The sequence below is a fragment of the Chrysemys picta genome, chromosome 2 (assembly GCF_011386835.1).
Source record: "Chrysemys picta bellii isolate R12L10 chromosome 2, ASM1138683v2, whole genome shotgun sequence".
In the NCBI taxonomy this organism is placed as follows: domain Eukaryota; kingdom Metazoa; phylum Chordata; order Testudines; family Emydidae; genus Chrysemys; species Chrysemys picta.
In genome coordinates, this window is record NC_088792.1 from 154,442,688 (window position 1) to 154,461,668 (window position 18,981).

The window sequence follows — 18,981 nt, forward strand, 5'->3', positions numbered from 1 at the left end:
TATACTGGTTTAAACTGGATTCTCCAGGGACCAACAGATAAAGAAAGGTCCTTTGGATAAATAGCCTGAATGTAAAGTGACTCAGGGCCTTCTTTCCAATCCCACAAATTGACAGAACTTCTGGTCCAAGGGGGACCCCCAATCCTTAGGGAAGTGTTGGAAGGTCTTTGACCCTCTGAGGCCCCATAAGACTTGGGTGCTTGTTCTGAGCTGAAACAGTGATGAGCTTGTGACCACAGGAAAACCCCTGTGTGGGGTTTGAAGTCAATCAGAACCCTTGTACAACTGAGGGGGTAATTTCTCATAAGCTTATTAGCAAGCATATAGGTTCTTTTATTATCTTAATATGTTTTCTGTGTAAAGTTTTTACCTTAAGAATAAATGAGCTTGTTTAGAAACAACTGTGTGGTAACTTAACTGAGGCAGTTAGACGGTGTACCATCTCTGAGAGAAACAAAGCAGGCCTGCTTAAGTAGTCTATCTTTCGCTGCAATACAGTGAAGGCAGGGAATTTGTTCAACCTGGAAATATTTGGGTCAGAAGGGAGAGAGATGCATATGTCCACCCAAGAGAGCTAATAGCTGAGGAGCCAGAAGCCTAAGAGTGGGGAAGACCACGAAGGGGAAATTAGGGTGCAGGTGCCCTGAACCCTGACAGATGTATCCTTCCTACAGGGACTGTATATGATGAGTGTGGAATTCATCCCTGTACAGAGAAGCCATTACAAGGTCTATGCACCACTTAAGTTCTCAAAATTAGCAACGCATAGGCCTTGTGCTTGACTTCTGGACATGAGTGTATTTCCCATTTAGTGCATATTTACTAGAATTGGATAGATCTCTAGTGGCCTGATTCTCACTTACAATAAGGAACCTTTCCATAGATTCTAAAGCCACAAGAGACCACTGTGTCATCTAGTCTGGCCTCCTGCATAACACAGGGCATAGAACTTCCCCCAAATCATTTCTAGAGCAGATATTTTAGCAAAAACATCCATCTGTTTTAAACATTGTCAGCAATGGAGAATCCGCCACAACCTTTGGTTAATTGCTCCAATGGTTAATTACTCTCACTGTTAAAAATGTATGCCTTATTTTCAGTCTGAGTTTGTTGAGCTTTAACTTCCCAGCCACTAGATCATGTTGTATCTTTCTCTGCTAGATTGAAGAGCCCATTATTGAATATTTGTTCCCCATGTAGGTACTGATAGACTGTAATCAAGTCATTCCTTAACCTTCTCTTTGTTACGTTAAATACATTAAGCTCCTTGAGTCTATCACTATAAGGCATATTTCTAATCCTTTAATCATTCTCATGGTTCTTCTCTTTCCAATTTATCAACATCTTTGTTGAACTCTGGCCGCCAGAAATGGACACAGTATTGCAGCCATAGTTGCACTGCTAGAGTGGTGGAAAATGTCCTTAAAGTAAATGAGGATCATGCCCATTTTCTTTGACTTTGTGTTGGTTTTCTGTCTCATGAATTTTGCTGTGGATTTGGGGGTTAAGAATGCTCAAACCAAAAACTCAGTTGAAACAATAGAGTTTACTCTCTTTTTACATAACACATGATATCCTGGTTTGGAGACAAAAACATAAATCAATCAAGGTTTGTTCCAAAGGCTTATGAATCTTAGTGAACTTTTGGAGCCACCTTGGTTTTGCATGTGTAACAAAACTGAGGCAGGTGCAATTCACGTAGTTTGAGGTTGTCTTGCCAACCTTCTGCACAGCTCTGTCTGTCTTGACTGTCTATTTTATCTAATCTATTTCTATATTGCCCCTGTCCCCATGGTATATGAGCAGCTCCCTGTTTCTTCTTTTGTGGTAGCACTGGATAATGTAAGAACAATCTTCGTAGATTTGTCTTTAGTTCTGTTGCTGTCTGCTAAGAACACTTTTCATCCTGATAGTATATATGGTGGTATACAGTCAGGGTATGTTTATCTTGACAACACCCATGTAAAAACATGGACATTATATTAAACACTTGCGGTGCTGTTGGGAGCTCTGCACATGGGCAGAACTGGACCTTAACTCTGTAAGGCAAAGCAGATGCATTAAACTCTCAAGACTAAATCCTGAAGCCCTTATTCAGGCTTGTCTACACTGGGAAGCTATTGAGAAATATGCATGCGTTTAAAGCACAGTAGTTGTTGCCCGCTAACTCCTCACATGGACACTCTTATTCCATACTATCGGTATGGGTACACTGCAGTCAGAGGTATGATGGCAGCATGGGTAGATATAAATGAGCTCGCTTTAATCTAGCTACTGTGAGTACCAATAGCGGTGAAGCCACCGCAATGCAGGTTTCTGTATGGACTAGCTGCCTGAGTAAAGACCCAGAGTCTGGGGCAGGCTTTTACAGTCCACCGTAGGCTGAGGAGACATCTTCAAAGTGCCTTTTTGTGGTATAACTTCATTCCACTCGTGTGGAATAAGAATGCCAACGTGGGAAACTAGTGCAAGGTAGCTATTCTGAGAGAGTTCCACATTTAGACAAGCCCTCAGACGTAGCTCCCACTGAAGTCACTTGGAGTGTTGTCAGGGTGAGGACCTCGGGATTTGGATCCATGAGTGAAATTCACCCTGTGCCAAGAGTTTGCACAAGGCCTGGGTGACTAGTGCTAGCCCTGTGCTTGGGGGTGAATTTCACCATGAGGGCATCATCAGGGACATGAAAATTGGGACATGCCATTCCATTCTAATAATACTGCTCAAATGCTAACTTGTTCTTAAGAAACCCTATTTTTTATTGATGATTACTAAATGCCCCTAGCTCACTTGCAAACTGTGACAGATTGATAATACCCTGTAACACCCTGAATGAACTTTACTGAATTAACTTAAACCTTATTGAATTAGAGTTAATACCTTGGTGGGTCCATTGTATTAAAAATGAAATTGTGTAAGTATAACTGTGGAATTGTATGTGCCTTCTCTAGTAGGGGAAAATGTTAATATACCTTTTGTATTAGCAACTCTTTAAGAACTCCTGCCCCCCCCCCCCCCACCTCTGTGAGAGGTTTGCATATACTAGTTCAAACTGGATTCTCCAGGGACCAAAAAAGCCAAATAAAGGATTTTTGGATAAATAGCCTGGTTTTAAACTGACTCAGGGCCTTCTTCCTGATCCAGCAAACCAACAAAGCCCTGGTCCATGAAGGACCCCAAGCCTTACGGAAGGGTTGGAAGGACTGGGCCTATCAAGGCCCCATAAGACTGGGTGCTTGTTCTAAGCTGAAACTGTGATGAACTTGTAACCACAAGGAATCCCCCTTGGATGGGAATTTGAAGGACGGCTCCTGCCAAAATCCATGTTGGGGTTGGAGTGAACCCTGGTGTGCTTTATTAGTAGATGTGTAGGCACAGGTGCCAACTTTTCAAAGTGCCGAGGGGGTGCGCGATCCCTAGCTCTGCCCCAGGCCCTGCCCCCACTCCACCCCTTTCCCCAAGGCCCCACCCCTGCCCCGCCTCTTCCTGCCCAGTTCTGCCCCCTCCCCTGAACGTGCCGCATCCTCACTCCTCCCCCTCCCTGACTCCAGCCCTGGAGCACCCACGGAGTCGGCGGCTATGAGTGTAGGTTTTTAATATTTTTCTCTTTAGGGATTTTTATCTTAAGAATAAAATAGGCTTGCATAGGAAGAGCTGTGTGGTAACTTGAAAGTATTGACAATCACACTGTTATCAGTCTCTGAAGAGAAAACAAGCAGGTGTGCTTGGGTGGCCTACCTCTGCTGGGAATAACACAATGAAGGCAGGGAATTGTGCAGCCTGGGAATACTCCAGTCCGAATGGAGTGAGATGTAGGTCTCCATCCAAAATGGCAACCTCTGGGGAGCTGACAGCTTGAGAATGGGTGCCCACGCTGTATCACTGAGGAGAAATCCAAGCACAGTTGCCCTGAACTGTGACACGAACACTGTGGGCCTGGTTCTAATTTACACCAAGGCCCTTTACACCACTCTGCACTGGGATTTAAGGTGAGCCTAAATTACATTTGCTCTCACCTTAAAAACCTTTTACACTGCCACAACCGTGTAATGGGGATTTATTGTAAATGAGAATCAGGCCTTTTCAGATATTGTACTTGGTGATATATTTCACCTTCTATGGGGCATTTTTAGGTGTATCAAATTCAATTTTAATTGGTCATTTTCATGACCTTTCTAAGTACCAGCTTGGTCACTTTCAACACAGATTAGTGGTGTGAGAGCACTAAAGCATTTTACACTGGCCTTCAGTAACCATGGCCCTGACCCAAAGCCCACTGATGTCAACAGGAATCTTTCCACTGACTTCAGTGGGCTTTGAATCAGGCCTTATATCAGCAGGGCTTCCATACCTGCTGCTGTGACATTTCTGGCACCCTGCCTGGTCCTGCTGTTGCTTACATGTAAAAGAAGATTTGCAACATCCAGTTATCCAGGAACAAACCCCTAGTGTAGCTAGCTGTTTACAGAGTCCTGTGCAAAACAGAAAGTTACTACTGCCCATACCCCATAGTAAGCGCATTCAAATATGACATTTTGGGTAGAAACCAGCTAATTCAGACTGCTGTCTATCTCTCTGTGTATTTATATGGCACCCATAAAAATAGGGCTTAGATAGGACCTAACTGATGGTTAGACTTCATGCTAGCTGCCTACACAAGGGTGAATTTCACGGTAACAAAGTATAGTCTGGTTAAAATGGTCAGGATTGTATTAAGAAGAAAGGCTTAGTGACAATAGTCATGGAGCATCACCTATGTTTTGCCATTCTGACACACTTTGGGGGATCAGCTGACCTTTGATTCTTATAGTCCATACTGTGCATCTGCTCTTGAATGATCACAATGAGATTCATGTTCTTAGGGCACAGGGGCTGGAATGGGAAGAAGTGAGTCTCATTTTTCTTGACTTTAAAATTAGAAAGTTTTCATCTTCGAAACAGCAGCTTTTCCAGGAGTTCTCTGAAGGGGAAAAAAATAACCTTGGCATGTTACTGTAATTGTCACTTGCTGCTGTTTCCCTCCGCACTGTTAGGACAAGTGTAGCTTGTACCCTCGAGGCAGACAGCAGTGCTAAATTCTACCCAACTGTGACTGTTGCTTTATTACCATGAGGACATAGAACTGAGCAGACACTGCAAAGGAAGATATTTCAAATTCCTCTTATACCCTCAGTTTAGGAAATTACATTTTGCCATGTAGTTTTTAATCTGAGGTATAGACCATACAAAATGACAAGCGGGAATGATTTAATTTTACGATAGCGCTGCACTGGATGGCCATTTTATGTTGCAGTAAAAGAGGGATTTGAAGTATTGGTGTACTTTGCTCTTCCTTCCACTTTTGAGGTCCTTATTTCTTTGAAGTTTGACAATAAAACTCTAAGCATGTTTTCATAGCCTTACTATCAGCTCCGGGAGCCTGAATCCGTACTGCAAAATAGATATAAACAACCAGCTCAGACTGGTAGTTTCTTGCAGTCGCTTTCCACAGGTGCAAGGTAACTGCACAAGGTAGTGGGGAATCTATTTCTGCCTTTGTGTTGCTATATGAATCATGTCACAGGACGGGTCTTCTCTTGCCCTGTGACACTGCCTAGTCTGTTCTTGTGGTTCCCTAACCAAACCCACACAGATTGTTTCCATTTCAGCAGGTGTGCATTTAGTCTTCAGTTCCAAACCAACACAGAAGGTACCATAGATGTATGGCCGGAGGACGTTTGAGCACAGCTTTCTCTCTATGACAAATCATAGCTAGATGCTCCCTATCTTGAATGAATGAGCCCTAATTATTTGTTGCCCGGCACTTTGTGTTGTCATTTACACCACTGCAAATCTGCCAGTACTCTGGTGTGGTAGCATTTTACATCCACGTTGCACTGGTGTGAGTGGCTATACAATCAGACCCAGAATGTGGTTCATTTACATTTGAAGAAAACAATGTTTAACTTGTTTCCATTACTGGTCCTTGGTTAGAAACCAGGTGACAGATTTTCTACGCACGTTGGTGTAAATCAGGTGTCAGTTGAAGTCAGGGCCGGCACCAGGCACCCAAGCACATACTTGGGGCAGCACCTGGTAAGGGGTGGCGGGGGGGGGGGAGCGCAGCGCGGCGCGGCATTCTGTGGGCGGGGGGCGCGCCGGTGGTGCGGCGCTCGGCGGGGGGGGCGGCGCTCTGGGGGGGGCTCCGGTGGCGCTCGGCGGGGGCGGGCTCCGGCGGCGCGGCGCTCAGTGGGGAGGCGCAGCGCGGGGCTCGGCGCTCGGGGGAGGGGGGGGGTTCCGGCGGCGCTCGGCACGAGGGGTGGGCTCCGGCGCACGGCGCTGGAGGGGGGGTTCCGGCGGCGCTCGGCGCAGGGGGGGGCGGGCTCTGGCGCATGGCGCTCGGCGGGGGGCGGCGCGGGGGGGGGTTCCGGCGGCGCTCGGCGGGGGGGGCGGCGCGGCTCTCAGCTGAGGGGGGCGGCGCGGCTCTCGGCTGGGGGGGCTCGGGGCAGCGCTTTTTTTTGCTGCTTGGGGCAGCAAAAAAGCTAGAGCTGGCCCTGGTTGAAGTGAATGGAATTACACTGGTATAAGTGAGATCAGAATCAGGAGTCAGAGGTTGAAAAGACCTCAGAACATTTCACAATCCTAAAAAAGGGTGAATATTTCAGGGTTCTGATTTCATTCGTTTGTTCATATACATATATTTTAGTATATCCCAAATTTGAGCTACCATGTCAGACAACCAGCTGGTATAAATCAACCTAGTTTCATTGAAAGTCAATAGAGCTACATCTGTTTTATACCAACTGAGAATCTGATCCTGTGTTTTCATGCCTTCATGGGAGGCTGATTTTTATAATGTATGTTGAACCTCAAAGGTAGAAACAAAACATTCTTACCACTGTAGTGATACCCCACCCAGTGATTACTTCTACACTGAGAGTTTGCATTTGCACAGACTGTATTTCTTTGGGATACCCAGAAAGGTGATTGAAAGCCATGCAGGGTTTTCTATTATGTAGCAGCCTGGCATAATCATCATGTAATCTACTGTATTGCACCAAAGAAATCAAGTCAAATCTAAGGTAAGCTTCCATTTCAGAGTTCCTTGAGGATTTCTTGAAAGTCTGCCAAGCTTAATTCAGCTTTGTGTGCCTTAAAGTTCATGCAGCGAAAACACCTACTCCTGCCAAAATTTATTAAACTGGCAATTATTGGAGCTCGGAGGACAATTGCTTCGAGTTCACTTGTTTCTTCATTCACCTTCTTAATTATTGAAATGACTGAAGTTAACAAGTCTAATCAGATTTGTGGGAGTAATTAAGGTCAGCATTTGTAGGTTAGAGAGAAGAGGAGGCTGGGTATTAAATACAAATGAAATTATTATCTTGTCTTTGAAGGATAAGCAGAGAGCAACCTTAAAATAATAATAAAAAAAAAAACTTGAGCAAATTTTCGTCTAAACATTTGTAAGGCTTGAATGATTTTTTTTTAAGTTTATAATATTCTAACATTTCACGGGAGAGTGGGCAAAAGGGAAAAAAATTATAGCACAAAGTAGTAGCCTGTTACACCAGAATTATTTCATACCCGACATAATTAATGGAATCTTAATAAATGAACTGCAGAGCACTACGGAGTAGAAAGCAGAAACAAATGTATTTCACAGTGTGATCTTTGCAGCCTGCTCCTACTTCAGGAGCGGCATTTATGTGATTTGAAAAAACGTGGTTAGCAAAGTGAAAGGTTGCTAAGGACAATGTGGGTTTTATGCACCAGGTTGGCCACTTTGAGGGCAGCATCAGGGCAAGTGTCAAGGATTTCCTTGAGGCAGACGCTCCACAGAGCAGGCTCACATCAGGTTTCACAGAGAAGAAATTATCACTGAAGTCAAAATAACCACTTATGCACTAACTCCATAACATAAAAAATAGTCCTCCACAGAGGTCCAAGGCAAATTCTGTAAAGCTTTGGCCCCTGACCAAACCAGGTTACTTGAGTTATAGGGAGAGCTTTTCTGTCCTGATTTTACCTAGAATTAGCCCTCTGTTGAGGGGCAGCCCCCCTTTTTATCTGGTCTGCTGAGCCCTGATTGGCCTCTACCTGCTCCCGCCCCTTCTAGGTGCTGGAGGAGCAACTCTTACTGAATCTTGCCTGCAGCTGATTGTGGGATGCCTCTCTAAGCCGCCCCTGGAGGTCTAATCTCACTGCTCTTCCCATCCATCAGGACAATTTTTCTTAGGGAAGGATGCATCACAGCAACAGGACTTTCAGTGATGGTCAGCATATGCTAGGTACACCCTTTGACAGCAAGTCTGATGTACTGATGTTAATACGGTTTTCTGATCTGGTCCAAATAGTCCTAGGGTGAAATTTTGCCCCTGTTAAGAGGATCAGCATAAATGAGACTTAGATGATGCACAGGGCTGAATTTCACTCCTAAAGATCAATCCCTTACTTGCAGATTTAAGCAGTTTCCAGCACGCCATAGGCCCCATACATAGGACCTGCTCATAGTTTTGTTTTGTTGTTCTCCCCATGGATCATCCCTTTTCTCCAAAACACGTGCTCAAATCCTGCAGCCATTACTCAGGCAAACACTTACTGATGTCAATAGGAGTGCCATATGAGTGCCATATGAGTGGCTCGTGTCTAGCAGTTTGTCCAGCCCAATGGCAATGGAAAGGGTGGGAGTCAGTGACTGTAAATGGACAGTAAACCCGCCCCTAGAACGTATCGGTATAACATAGGTCTCTTCTGTTGATTCAGAGCCAGCTATGCTAGTTCTGCTCATTTACCCCCGTTTACCTCAAAAGCCAGGGCATTGTGGAGCAGAAGAAGATCTAGCTGGGGAGTTCCTATATTCCGCAAGGCTTATAGGCCCAATCCGTCCCTGGCAGCATAGGGCGCAGAGAGGCACAAGCCACCTCCCTTCTGTTTGTACTAGCACACCGATGCATGGAGACACAGGACTGTAGTGCCACTGATGTCAATAGAGTAACATTCAGGATAAATTGGGCTCAGGTGTGAAAGAATTTGGTACATGTGATTAAAACTGGTTGTAAAATGTTATTTTAGTGTTTTGTCAAACTTTTGTGAGATGTTTTTGGTTTTCCTTGGCCATTTTCTGTGTGTGTGTATATACATACATACAGACAGACGCGCGCAAATATTTTTTTAAATCAAAACTAAGCAATTTTTCTTTTGCGGTTGCCAAAGCCCAAAAAGCTTTCACATGAAAACACAATGTTTCCCATTAAAGAGAAATATCCAGGCTTTGAGTTTAGTTTTTCAGTGACTATCCGCCTATTTTAATTGAAAATAATCTGTTGTGAAAAGATTCATTTTTGATTAAACTCCATCTTTTGACAAAGTTTTTTGTACAAACCATTTTTCTTTTCATTTTTAAAAATTGAAATCAAAATTTCAAAATATTTGAGCATCTTTATTAGCTGTTTGTTTAATTAGGTGTTCAGGGTCTTGTCTGTAGGGAAACTGTATTTATATATTGCATTGGAGTTACACTTCTACAGTATGGGGAATTGCAGACTACATGTTTCAAACTACCAGTTTCTATTGTAGTGTAGAAATCAGCCCCTCTGTACTTGTTTTAAATATTTAACTAGAAAATTTCCACAGAAGTGAAACATCTTATTGCAGAGCAGGAGCTGGGTCTGACAAGAGAAGGCAGCAGTGTGTACTTACACCATTATCACAATCCCTCAGCAAATAAAGATTCAAAATCAACTTTGCATCCCTTTCAGTTCTCTAGTCAGTGGGAATTTAAATCTTATGACTTGCAATACTTGTATAGTCAATAGAAGGGAATTCCAAATGGACGTCTCTCTGAAACTGAGCAACAGAGGACCAAGCCAGAGATTGGGATTCTTAGAGCAATTGCACATAGTTGATATAAGACAAGGCGAACACTTCAATTAATGGATTAAGCAACATCATGGCTCATTGTTTTTCCCATGACAGAGTAAATCAGGAGTATCTGCATTAAGCTCAACTACATTGTACCAGTGTAAAACTGGTGTGAGATCAGAGACAGGAGTATCAAGGACGGGGAGGGGACTCTTCAATAACCTTTTATGGTAAAAATTCCCATGGCTGGAATCCCCCAACTCAGCTTTGCTGATGGTGGCAGTGATGGGAATGCTGCATAGGTCAGTTGTGGGCATTTTTACCACCCCATAGAGCCATGACAGAAGTTGTTTCTGCAGGGGAGTAGCATTAAGAAATAATTTAATATGATTTTGAAGTTGGAAACATGGAGGAGGATCCAGTAACCTATGACCTGCGACTCTCTATGGAAGTTGTTTGTACAGTGCCAATCGTACGGTAAATAATAGAGTTTATGTGGAGGGTGGAAATTTCATTTTGAGAAGGATTTTGAGATTTTAAAATTTGGTATAATTCCAATTCAGAATAAAACCAGAAATTATGGAAATTCTCAAGTAGGGGGAAAAAAATCTTAAAAGATTTAATTTCTGATCGATCAGTCAAAATGTTGGCCAAAATTGAAACACTTCTTTCCAGTTTTGACTTTTTTTGTGATGTTCATATATAAGATTTTACATTTTCTTTTAAAAATTGAAATGAGGAATTGGAATGAAAACATCCTGTGCTCAGGAAAGCATTCCTAGATTATCCCCTATGCAGCATTAAGTACAGAGTAGCACACACTGTGGTCTGAGAAACCATTGTTGGAATTTTCTTTTTCTTTTTCTCTGAAACAAAAATGTCAGCAAAATCAACAAAGCATTTTGACTTAACTGCGTTTTCTGACCAAAACGGGCTCTGTCAAAGTTTTCCAACTAGCTCTACTACTAATACTGAATTTCTGACCCTGTTAGGTTTTCAGTTCACAGGTGTATAATAATTTTAGAGGGATGCACCTTTACAAGAGAGGTAATTGCTAACTGATTTCTCTCCCTTGTTGTTCTAAGCTAAACTTACAGGCTCTTTGTACCAGAGATGTTTATTTTTTTAAGAGCAGTCTACGCTGCACAGTTATCAAGAGGACTCCCCTCCGCCCTCCCCTCCCCCCGCAATCCACCCATATAAAACACATTTAATTACTTTGCAACTGTGCATATGAATTATTTTATTTTATTCATTTTAGATAACATTGTTCTCATTTATCAAGAGAAGAAGCCCGTGGTTTTAAATATGCTAGGAGAGAAGGCACAATTATCCCCTATGAATTATCCATTATTTCTTGCCATTATAAATTAGTGATTAGACGTCTCCAACCTAGATGCTGTCTTCCAAACTGAACAATATCAGGATGACCTCAGATGACTTCATTGTGAATTGAGACCTATTTCTAACTCGACAGTACCATTCCTGTAGAGGGAAATTATCTGTGGACCTTTTTCAGCCCTAGCTTCATTATAATGCTCAGTCTGAATAGTAACCAAAGTCACCTGTCACATTCCTTGCTGGTTCCTGTCTTGAACAATTCACGCTTGTCTTTGCTATGTGAATTTAAGCATACCAGTACAGCTGCTGGGGAAGGAGATATTGTCTAGCAGGCATATGAACAGGAGGGACTGCAAATCAGGACATTTGGGTTCTGTCTCCACTTTTGCTACTGGTGGGCCTCAGGTTAACACATTATTGTGCTCCAATTGAAGTCCAAGTTAACGGGATTTTGCCTTTAACCCCTTTGGCTTTGCTTATACAAGAGAACTTTAGCTTGCTAAGCACCATTTGGTCCCCCTAGGACATCTATCACACCTTGAGTTCACACACAAAAGTGCTCCTAACAGCACGCTGCCATTACAATCTTGTTTTGGATTAAGACTTTCTTAAAGCAAAGGCTAACCGCTATGTGTTATCCTCCTGTACCAGTCTCAACCAGCCAAGTGTCAGCATGGATGGGAATTACTGGTATACTAGCCCCAACTTTGAAAATAGCCCTCTCACTATTGTCCCAAAATACACTGCTTAAATAGCCTCTCTGGTGTACTTTCTATAGGACTCAAGCTGTCTGGAAGTTGCTTATCTGTGCTATACACACCATGGGGCTGAGCTGAGTTATTTTCAAGTAGCCGGACTCAAACTGTCAGAGAAGCAAGAAAAGAACAATTCCCGAAGTTACACAGTAATCGCACTGTAAAGAGTTGGAAAATGTCAGATGTTGCTGCAAGAAATAGCCATCTGGGAGCTAGGGGCAAAGTGTCTTCATGAGTTTTGTTTTGTTTCCCCCCATCCCCCCCGCCCCCCGTCTGCCCATGCGCCAGAACACTGCACTTAAATAGCATGCTGGACTTACTTACCTGCAATCACATTTCATTTTTGTTGTGGTTAGAAGTTGTGCTCAAATCATCTAACATGGTGTGTGTGTGTGTATAAAAATCACATGCTAACCATTTTAGACAGTTATTAATTATTTGTGTTGCAGTCGTGCCTAGAGGCCCCCAATCAGAAGAAGGATGGTCCAGTGGTAAGGGTGGTAGCCTGGTATTCAGGGACACCCAAGTTCAATTACCTGCCCTACCACAGATTTCTTGTGTGACCTTGGGCAAGTCACTTGGCCCCTCTGTACCTCAGTTCCCCATCTTTAAAATGGGGATAATACCACTCCTCAGCCTCACAGGGGTGAGGATAAATACATTAAGTAAGTCCAGTCACTGGAAGTTTTTTACAACAGGTTTGACAGACATCTGTTGGAGTTGTCTAGGCATATTTAACCCTGCTTCAGCACAGAGGTCTGGACTAGATGATTTCTTGAGGTCCCTTCCAGCTAAAGGCGATGCAAGGGGAGGGGGGCTTCAAGGTCATGTCTGCCCCTTCCTCCCCTCGATTTGCTGCTTGGCTTATACTCCTGAACATGCTCACATGGGCTAAGTATATTCAGTAACACTACTGAAGCCAATTCCCCCCACACTCTGTCCCCCTACTATCGGCAGGCATGGGTTGTCTCTGCTTCCGGCTCTGATTCTATAATTAAAGATTGTGAGGGGCTCAGACACTAAAGTAATGGGAACCATATAAACACCTAATAGTGTCTCAACCTATGCATCCAACCACCAGTATTAAAACCTAGTTCTTCAACAAGACTATGGCATGTTTTCCCTGTTCAAATAGGCAAGAAACCCCTGTTATATTATGTTTAGTCCCAACCATGTTTAAACAAGGTTATTTTAGTTTAGAGGAGGCAGGAAGGTTAAATGAGCTTGAAGGGTTTTTATGTTTCAATGGATGTCTTTTTAAAGGCATGGAGGGGAAAATCAATTTTTTTCTTTTACTCATGGGCCATTGCTTAAAGTATCACTTATCCATAGGGAGAAAGGCAGCTTTTTCCCCCCCAAAAAACAAACTGTTGTTTCATGATGATTTGCGTACTTTGTCTTTTGAAAATATATCTTCATGCAGGCAAAGAACTGGTCCCTCTCTGGGAGTAGCAGTCTCCAGGTAGTGCCATCTGGTCATTTGAAAAATTGTATTCAGAAGGGATTTTTCCTCATTGATGCTTACAGATCTTTGTAGAAGTAAGTGGCACAGAATCCCACTGCAGGGAGGGTTTTTGAGTGTGGGGGAAAGCCCAGTGTAAATGTTACAGGATTCTTCTAAACATTCAAAGTTGCCAAATGAAAGCCTGGAGCCGGCAAACACTTACGCATGTGTGCTTAACTTTATGCAGAAGTTTTAATAGTCTACTCAAGCATTAAGTTGAGCAGGCACACAAATGCTTGCAAGATCAAGGCATTAGTTGCAGTGTTGATTAGTCTTGCAATTTGATTGTGAGTCTCATGACATTGAGGAGCAGGGGTTCTCTTCCATCCCGTCCCCCTCTCCCCCGCATGGTAATACATTAATACATGATTACATGAGTCTCCATTTAAATTTTGTGTTTAATGAAAGTTTCTAGACCTCAAGATTGCAGTGAAAAGTTTGATGTGATTTGAGTGTCATCTAAAGTCTTAAAAACTAAAAGCAAAGAAAAAGTATCCCTGCTTTTTAAAAAATATCTTTTAAAGACAATTTCATGATTTTTTTGGGAGGGAGGGAGTGATAACGGATAATTTTTGAATGCTATAGGATGAAGGACCTAAGGAATCTAGTATGAGTAATTTCAAAGCCATGCCACAGTCATTCTCCAAATTCAAGCCAGATCTTTTTCTGAGGTTCAAAAAAATTTGTATTTTTTTTTAATTCCTGGATTCCTCTGCAATTTTGGGTTCCAGTGGAGATTGTAAGCAAAACGAGTGGCAATAATAATTAGCAATTAGGAATTGAAAGCACCGACAGACCTTAACTAATTGATCCTCACAGCACTCCTCTGAACTAGGGAATTACCATCTCTACTTCAGACAGGTTACGTGACCTGTCCTGTGCCTCTAAGTGAGTAAGTTTCAAAGCCTGCAGGTCTCTGACAAAGGAGGGTCTTCAGTGGGACTTCCAGTGGAACTCCAAGTATTGAGGGCAATTGGAAGAAGACTCAGATGTTTGTGTGAGCAACTGACAAGTTGGAGGGAAAAAGCTAGAGTCACCAGTGAAGCAGGGGGAGCAGAGGACAGGGAAGATATGGGCAGGGCTTTTGAAGGCAATATCAAAAGTTTGAACTCTATGTGGTGCTGGGGGGGAAACCAGTGGGAGGAGGAGATGTTCAAAACAACTGGCAAAGAAAATGGTTGCTTGGGAAGAGGATTTTATATAGACATGAATTGGGGGGGGGTACAGATGTCAGTGAGACCAGATGCTTGGGAGGCGGTCCCTGTAAACATCTGCCACGCTTCTTCATTTTCCACCTTGAAGTCTATCTTCGAACTTTCTTTTACAGATGTGTGTGCAAACATCTTGACAACCAACAATTAGGCTGCTGGTGTGCACAGACCACTGCCGATCATGCTGACCAATATTGTCTCATTGTTTCCTTGCACTCCCTGATCTGTCTCTTCACTTTATACTTAGATTGTAAACCGTTGAGAGTTGGAACCATATTTTTGTTCTGTGTTTGTACATCACCTAGCACTGTCTGACTGGGGCTCCTAGTTGCTATGGTAATTCAAATAATAGAGAGTCAATATGAGCTATAACAGAGGCCTAGCTGAGATCTGTGAGTGGGATAGAGGGAAAAGAACAGGTCTGGCAGTGGTTGCTTCACTGGAGAACTGACAAACATCATTTCTCAATGCTGAACTAAAAGCAGGTCAGATACCCGCAAGAAATAAGCACTTCAAGGAGTCTTTGGGCAGTGTAAAGAGATAAATACTTTACCTCTACCGCAGGCAAACTTTTATTGACTGAACTGCTTTAGCAAGGGACCTAGTTAAAAGAGGAGACAGAAATTGTAAAGTCAAGCACCTTTATACAACCTCACCAGCCTGGCTTGCTGACTGGATCACTTGGAAGTAGGGTGACCAGATGAGAATTCCAAAATATCAGGACTGCCGAAGGGGGAGCGCCTCTTCAATTGTTACACTCACCCATCCGAGTCTTCGGTGGCACTTCAGCAGAGGGTCCTTCAGTCGCTGATGGTGTTCGGCCGCATTTTGGCGGCAGGTACCTTGCCGCCAAAGAAGGAAGTACCCGGTCACCACCGCCTAAGCAACAAGGGGAAGAAAATAAAGCGCCTGAAACAAAATATCGGGACAAATGGCGTGCCGACCATACTTCAGTCGGAACGTGGGACAAACTGCTCGATATCAGGACAGTCCCAATTTTATCGGGACGTCTGGTCACCCTACTTGGAACTCCAGCTTTCAGCTGTTATAAATCAGGTGCAGAAGGCTAGGTTCATTACCAGAGGGGATATGCTAGAAGGAAAGCTGCAGATAAATTGATCAGCACTGTGGTCTGCATGTTGTCATGGTGGAGAGGGTTTGTGATTAAAAACTAAAGCCTTAATTGTAATTGTCACTTCCATATTTAGTCACCTCAAGGCATGAAATATTCTGCTTAAATATTAAACAGTGAAGTTCTTGGGCCCGTTATATCTGCACTAAATCAAGATTCAAGATGCATTCCAAGTGTCAACACTGGGCTTCCATATTGCTGTTGTTGCAATGTCCCTTTTCAGCTGACCACAGCTGTTAATCTTATTAATATGTATTACAGAGTAATGATGGTCTTGTGGTTAAGACACTGGACTGGCAGTCTGGGAAGTGTGGTTCAGTCCCTGTGTGACCTTGGACAAGACACTTAATTTCTCTATGTCCTAGCTCTCCTTCTGTAAAAGGACACACATATACTATGGTGATATTAGCACCTCATTAGGCTCTGTCGCATGTACATCAGTGATATTTGGGAAACAGAAAGACATGGGAAGGTATCTGTGCACAATGAAGGCTTGGGAAAAAGACTGCGAAAGTAATAGAATGGGGTGGATCATGTTAAGATATTATCAGACGAGGTTATGTACAACAAAGTATATAGTTCTACTTAATACAATAAAGATGTTATTCTCCATCTTAATCCAAGATTAAGTAGAATCATAGAGCCTTAGGGTTAGAAGAGACGACAAGGTCATCTAGCCTAACCCACTGCCAGGATGCAGCCAGGATGTCTCTTAACTAACCAAGACAGATGGCTATCCAGCCTCTTTTTGAAAACCTACAGTGAGGAAGCTTCCACGACTTCCCTAGGTAGCCTGTTCCATTGTTCTACTGATTTTACCGTTAGTAAATTTTCCCTGAGATTTAATCTAAATCTGCTATGCTGTAGTTTGAACCCTTTGCCTCTTGTCCTACCCACTGTGCCAAGAGAGAACAACTTTTCTCTATTTTTTTTTATGGCAACCTTTTAAGTATTTGAAGATTGCTATCATATCCCTCCCCGCCCCCTTAATCTCCTCCTTTCTAAACTAAACATACCGAGTTCCTTCAGCCTTTGCTCATATGGCTTGCATTCCAGCCCTTTGATCATCTTTGTCGCTTGCCTCTGGATCCTTTCTAATTTCTCTAGATCTTTTTCTATACACTGGTGACCAAAATTGGACACAGTACTCCAGCTGAGGCCTAACCACCACCCAGTAGCTGGTACTATCACCTCCTGTGACTTGCATGCTATGCCTCTGTTTAATGCGGGGATCGGCAACCTTTCAGAAGTGGTGTGCCGAGTCTTCATTTATTCACTCTAATGTAAGGTTTTGCCTGCCAGTAATACATTTTCACGTTTTTAGAAGGTGTCTTTCTATAAGTCTATAATATATAACTAAACTATTGTTGTATGTAAAGAAAATAAGGTTTTTAAAATGTTTGTTTCATTTAAAATTAAATTAAAATGCAGAGCCCCCCGGACTGGTGGCCAGGACCCGTGCAGTGTGAAATCAGCACGCGTGCCGCCTCCGGCACCAGGGCTGGCTCTGGTTTTTTTGCCGCCCCAGGCAAAAAAGCCTCCCCCCCCCCCCCCGGGGAGCGCGGCAGGAGAGGGTGGCAAGCCCGCCGCGGCTCCACTGGCGGCTGGAGCGCCGGGAGGAGGGTGGAGAGCCTGGCTGGGGCCCCACTCTCCCCGACCAGCCGGAGCGCCGCAGGGAGGGCGGTGAGCCCGGTTGGGGCTCCGCTCATCCCGGCGGCCGGAGCGCCACGCCGCCTCCCTCCAGGGGCCACCCCAAGCACATGGTTGGTGGGCTGCTGCCTGGAGCCGGCCCTCTTTGGCACGCATGCCATAGGTTGCCTATCCCTAGTTTAATGCAACCCAAAATTGCATTTGCTTTTTTTGCAATTGGATTGCTGACTCATGTTGAGGATGGGATCCACCACAACTCCCAGATCCTTCTCAGCAACGGTGTTGCCAAGCCAGTTATCCCCCATTCTGTGTTTGTGCATTTGGTTTTTCTTCTCTACATGTAGCACCTTACATTTGTCTTTGCTGAATTTCATTTTTTGTCTATAATGCAGTTCTCCACTTTATCAAGATCTCTTTGAATTTTAACACTATCCTCCAAAGTGCTTGCAACCCCCTAGCTTTGTGTCATCTGCAAATTTGGTCAGTATGATCTCTCTGGATCATTAATAAAAATATTAAACAATACTGGACCCAGAACAGATCCTTGTGGAACCCCACTTGAGACTTCCCTCCAATCTGACGTCATTCCATTAATAATTACTCTTTGTTTGCTGCTGATTAACTAACTATGTATCCACTTAATGGTAGTTCTGCGGCGCCCACATTTCTCTAGCTTATTTATGAGAAAGTCATGTGGGACTGTGTGACGTAAGCAGTGACTTGGGGGTCAGTGATTATGTGGTGTGTGATTTGCACCCAAGCCAAAGAAATTACTTACAATTGTACACAGAAACAATCCATAAAATTTGCGTGAATGTCTGTTGCAGAGCTCAGCGAATGTTCATTAACCCGGGTAAACAGCATTAGTTTTGTAAGCATCTCCATTGGATGTGGCAAGCAGCTAACATCTGATTTAAATTAAGTCTTCAGTACCTTTGTATTGGGGAAACCTGATCTGGGACACTATATAGTAAACTGTAGCCAGACTCTGCTACAGAATGGCATCTCAAGAGTGGATCCATCCCTGTGATTACCATTCTAGCCACTGAGGGCCAGCTGTGGGAGTTTCAAGTGGGCTCTACAGAAGATTTCTTGGTAAAAACAGACGAGAATCCAGAAAACCTAGTTGCTTCTGAGAAAGAGAAGATGCAGACTTGTTAAAGTAAATACTCAGTTGTTTACCTGTTCAGAGAGAGAGAGAATCTTTGTCAGGCAATAGTGTTAAAATGCTGTAAATATTTGTGGTGGCATATAAACGGTTTGCCTACAAGAAGCGCATAGACAGGAAGCTTGTGTGGTTGCATGTTTCATGTGTTGGGGGAACTGGGAATTTGAGGCAAGATTTAAAAACGCGTCCAGCTGGAAATGTGAGAAGGAGCATGAATCTTGTCATGCATTTATCTGACTGGAAAGGCCTTTCTGAGTTGAATTAACCACATGATTTAGTGCAAAGTAATGACCATTTTGTTATGAGAGGGCTACTCTTAACACATTTCATCTTGCAGCAAAATGATCAGAAATCAGAGTATTGTGGTTTGGCTAGAACAT

General features: G+C 43.3%; 1 long non-coding RNA gene across 2 annotated transcripts in view; it reads left to right on the forward strand.

Annotated features, from left to right (window-relative positions):
* LOC122172157 (uncharacterized) overlaps positions 1 to 18,981 on the forward strand; it is an 89,767-nt gene that overhangs the window by 707 nt on the left and 70,079 nt on the right. The window lies entirely within an intron of this gene.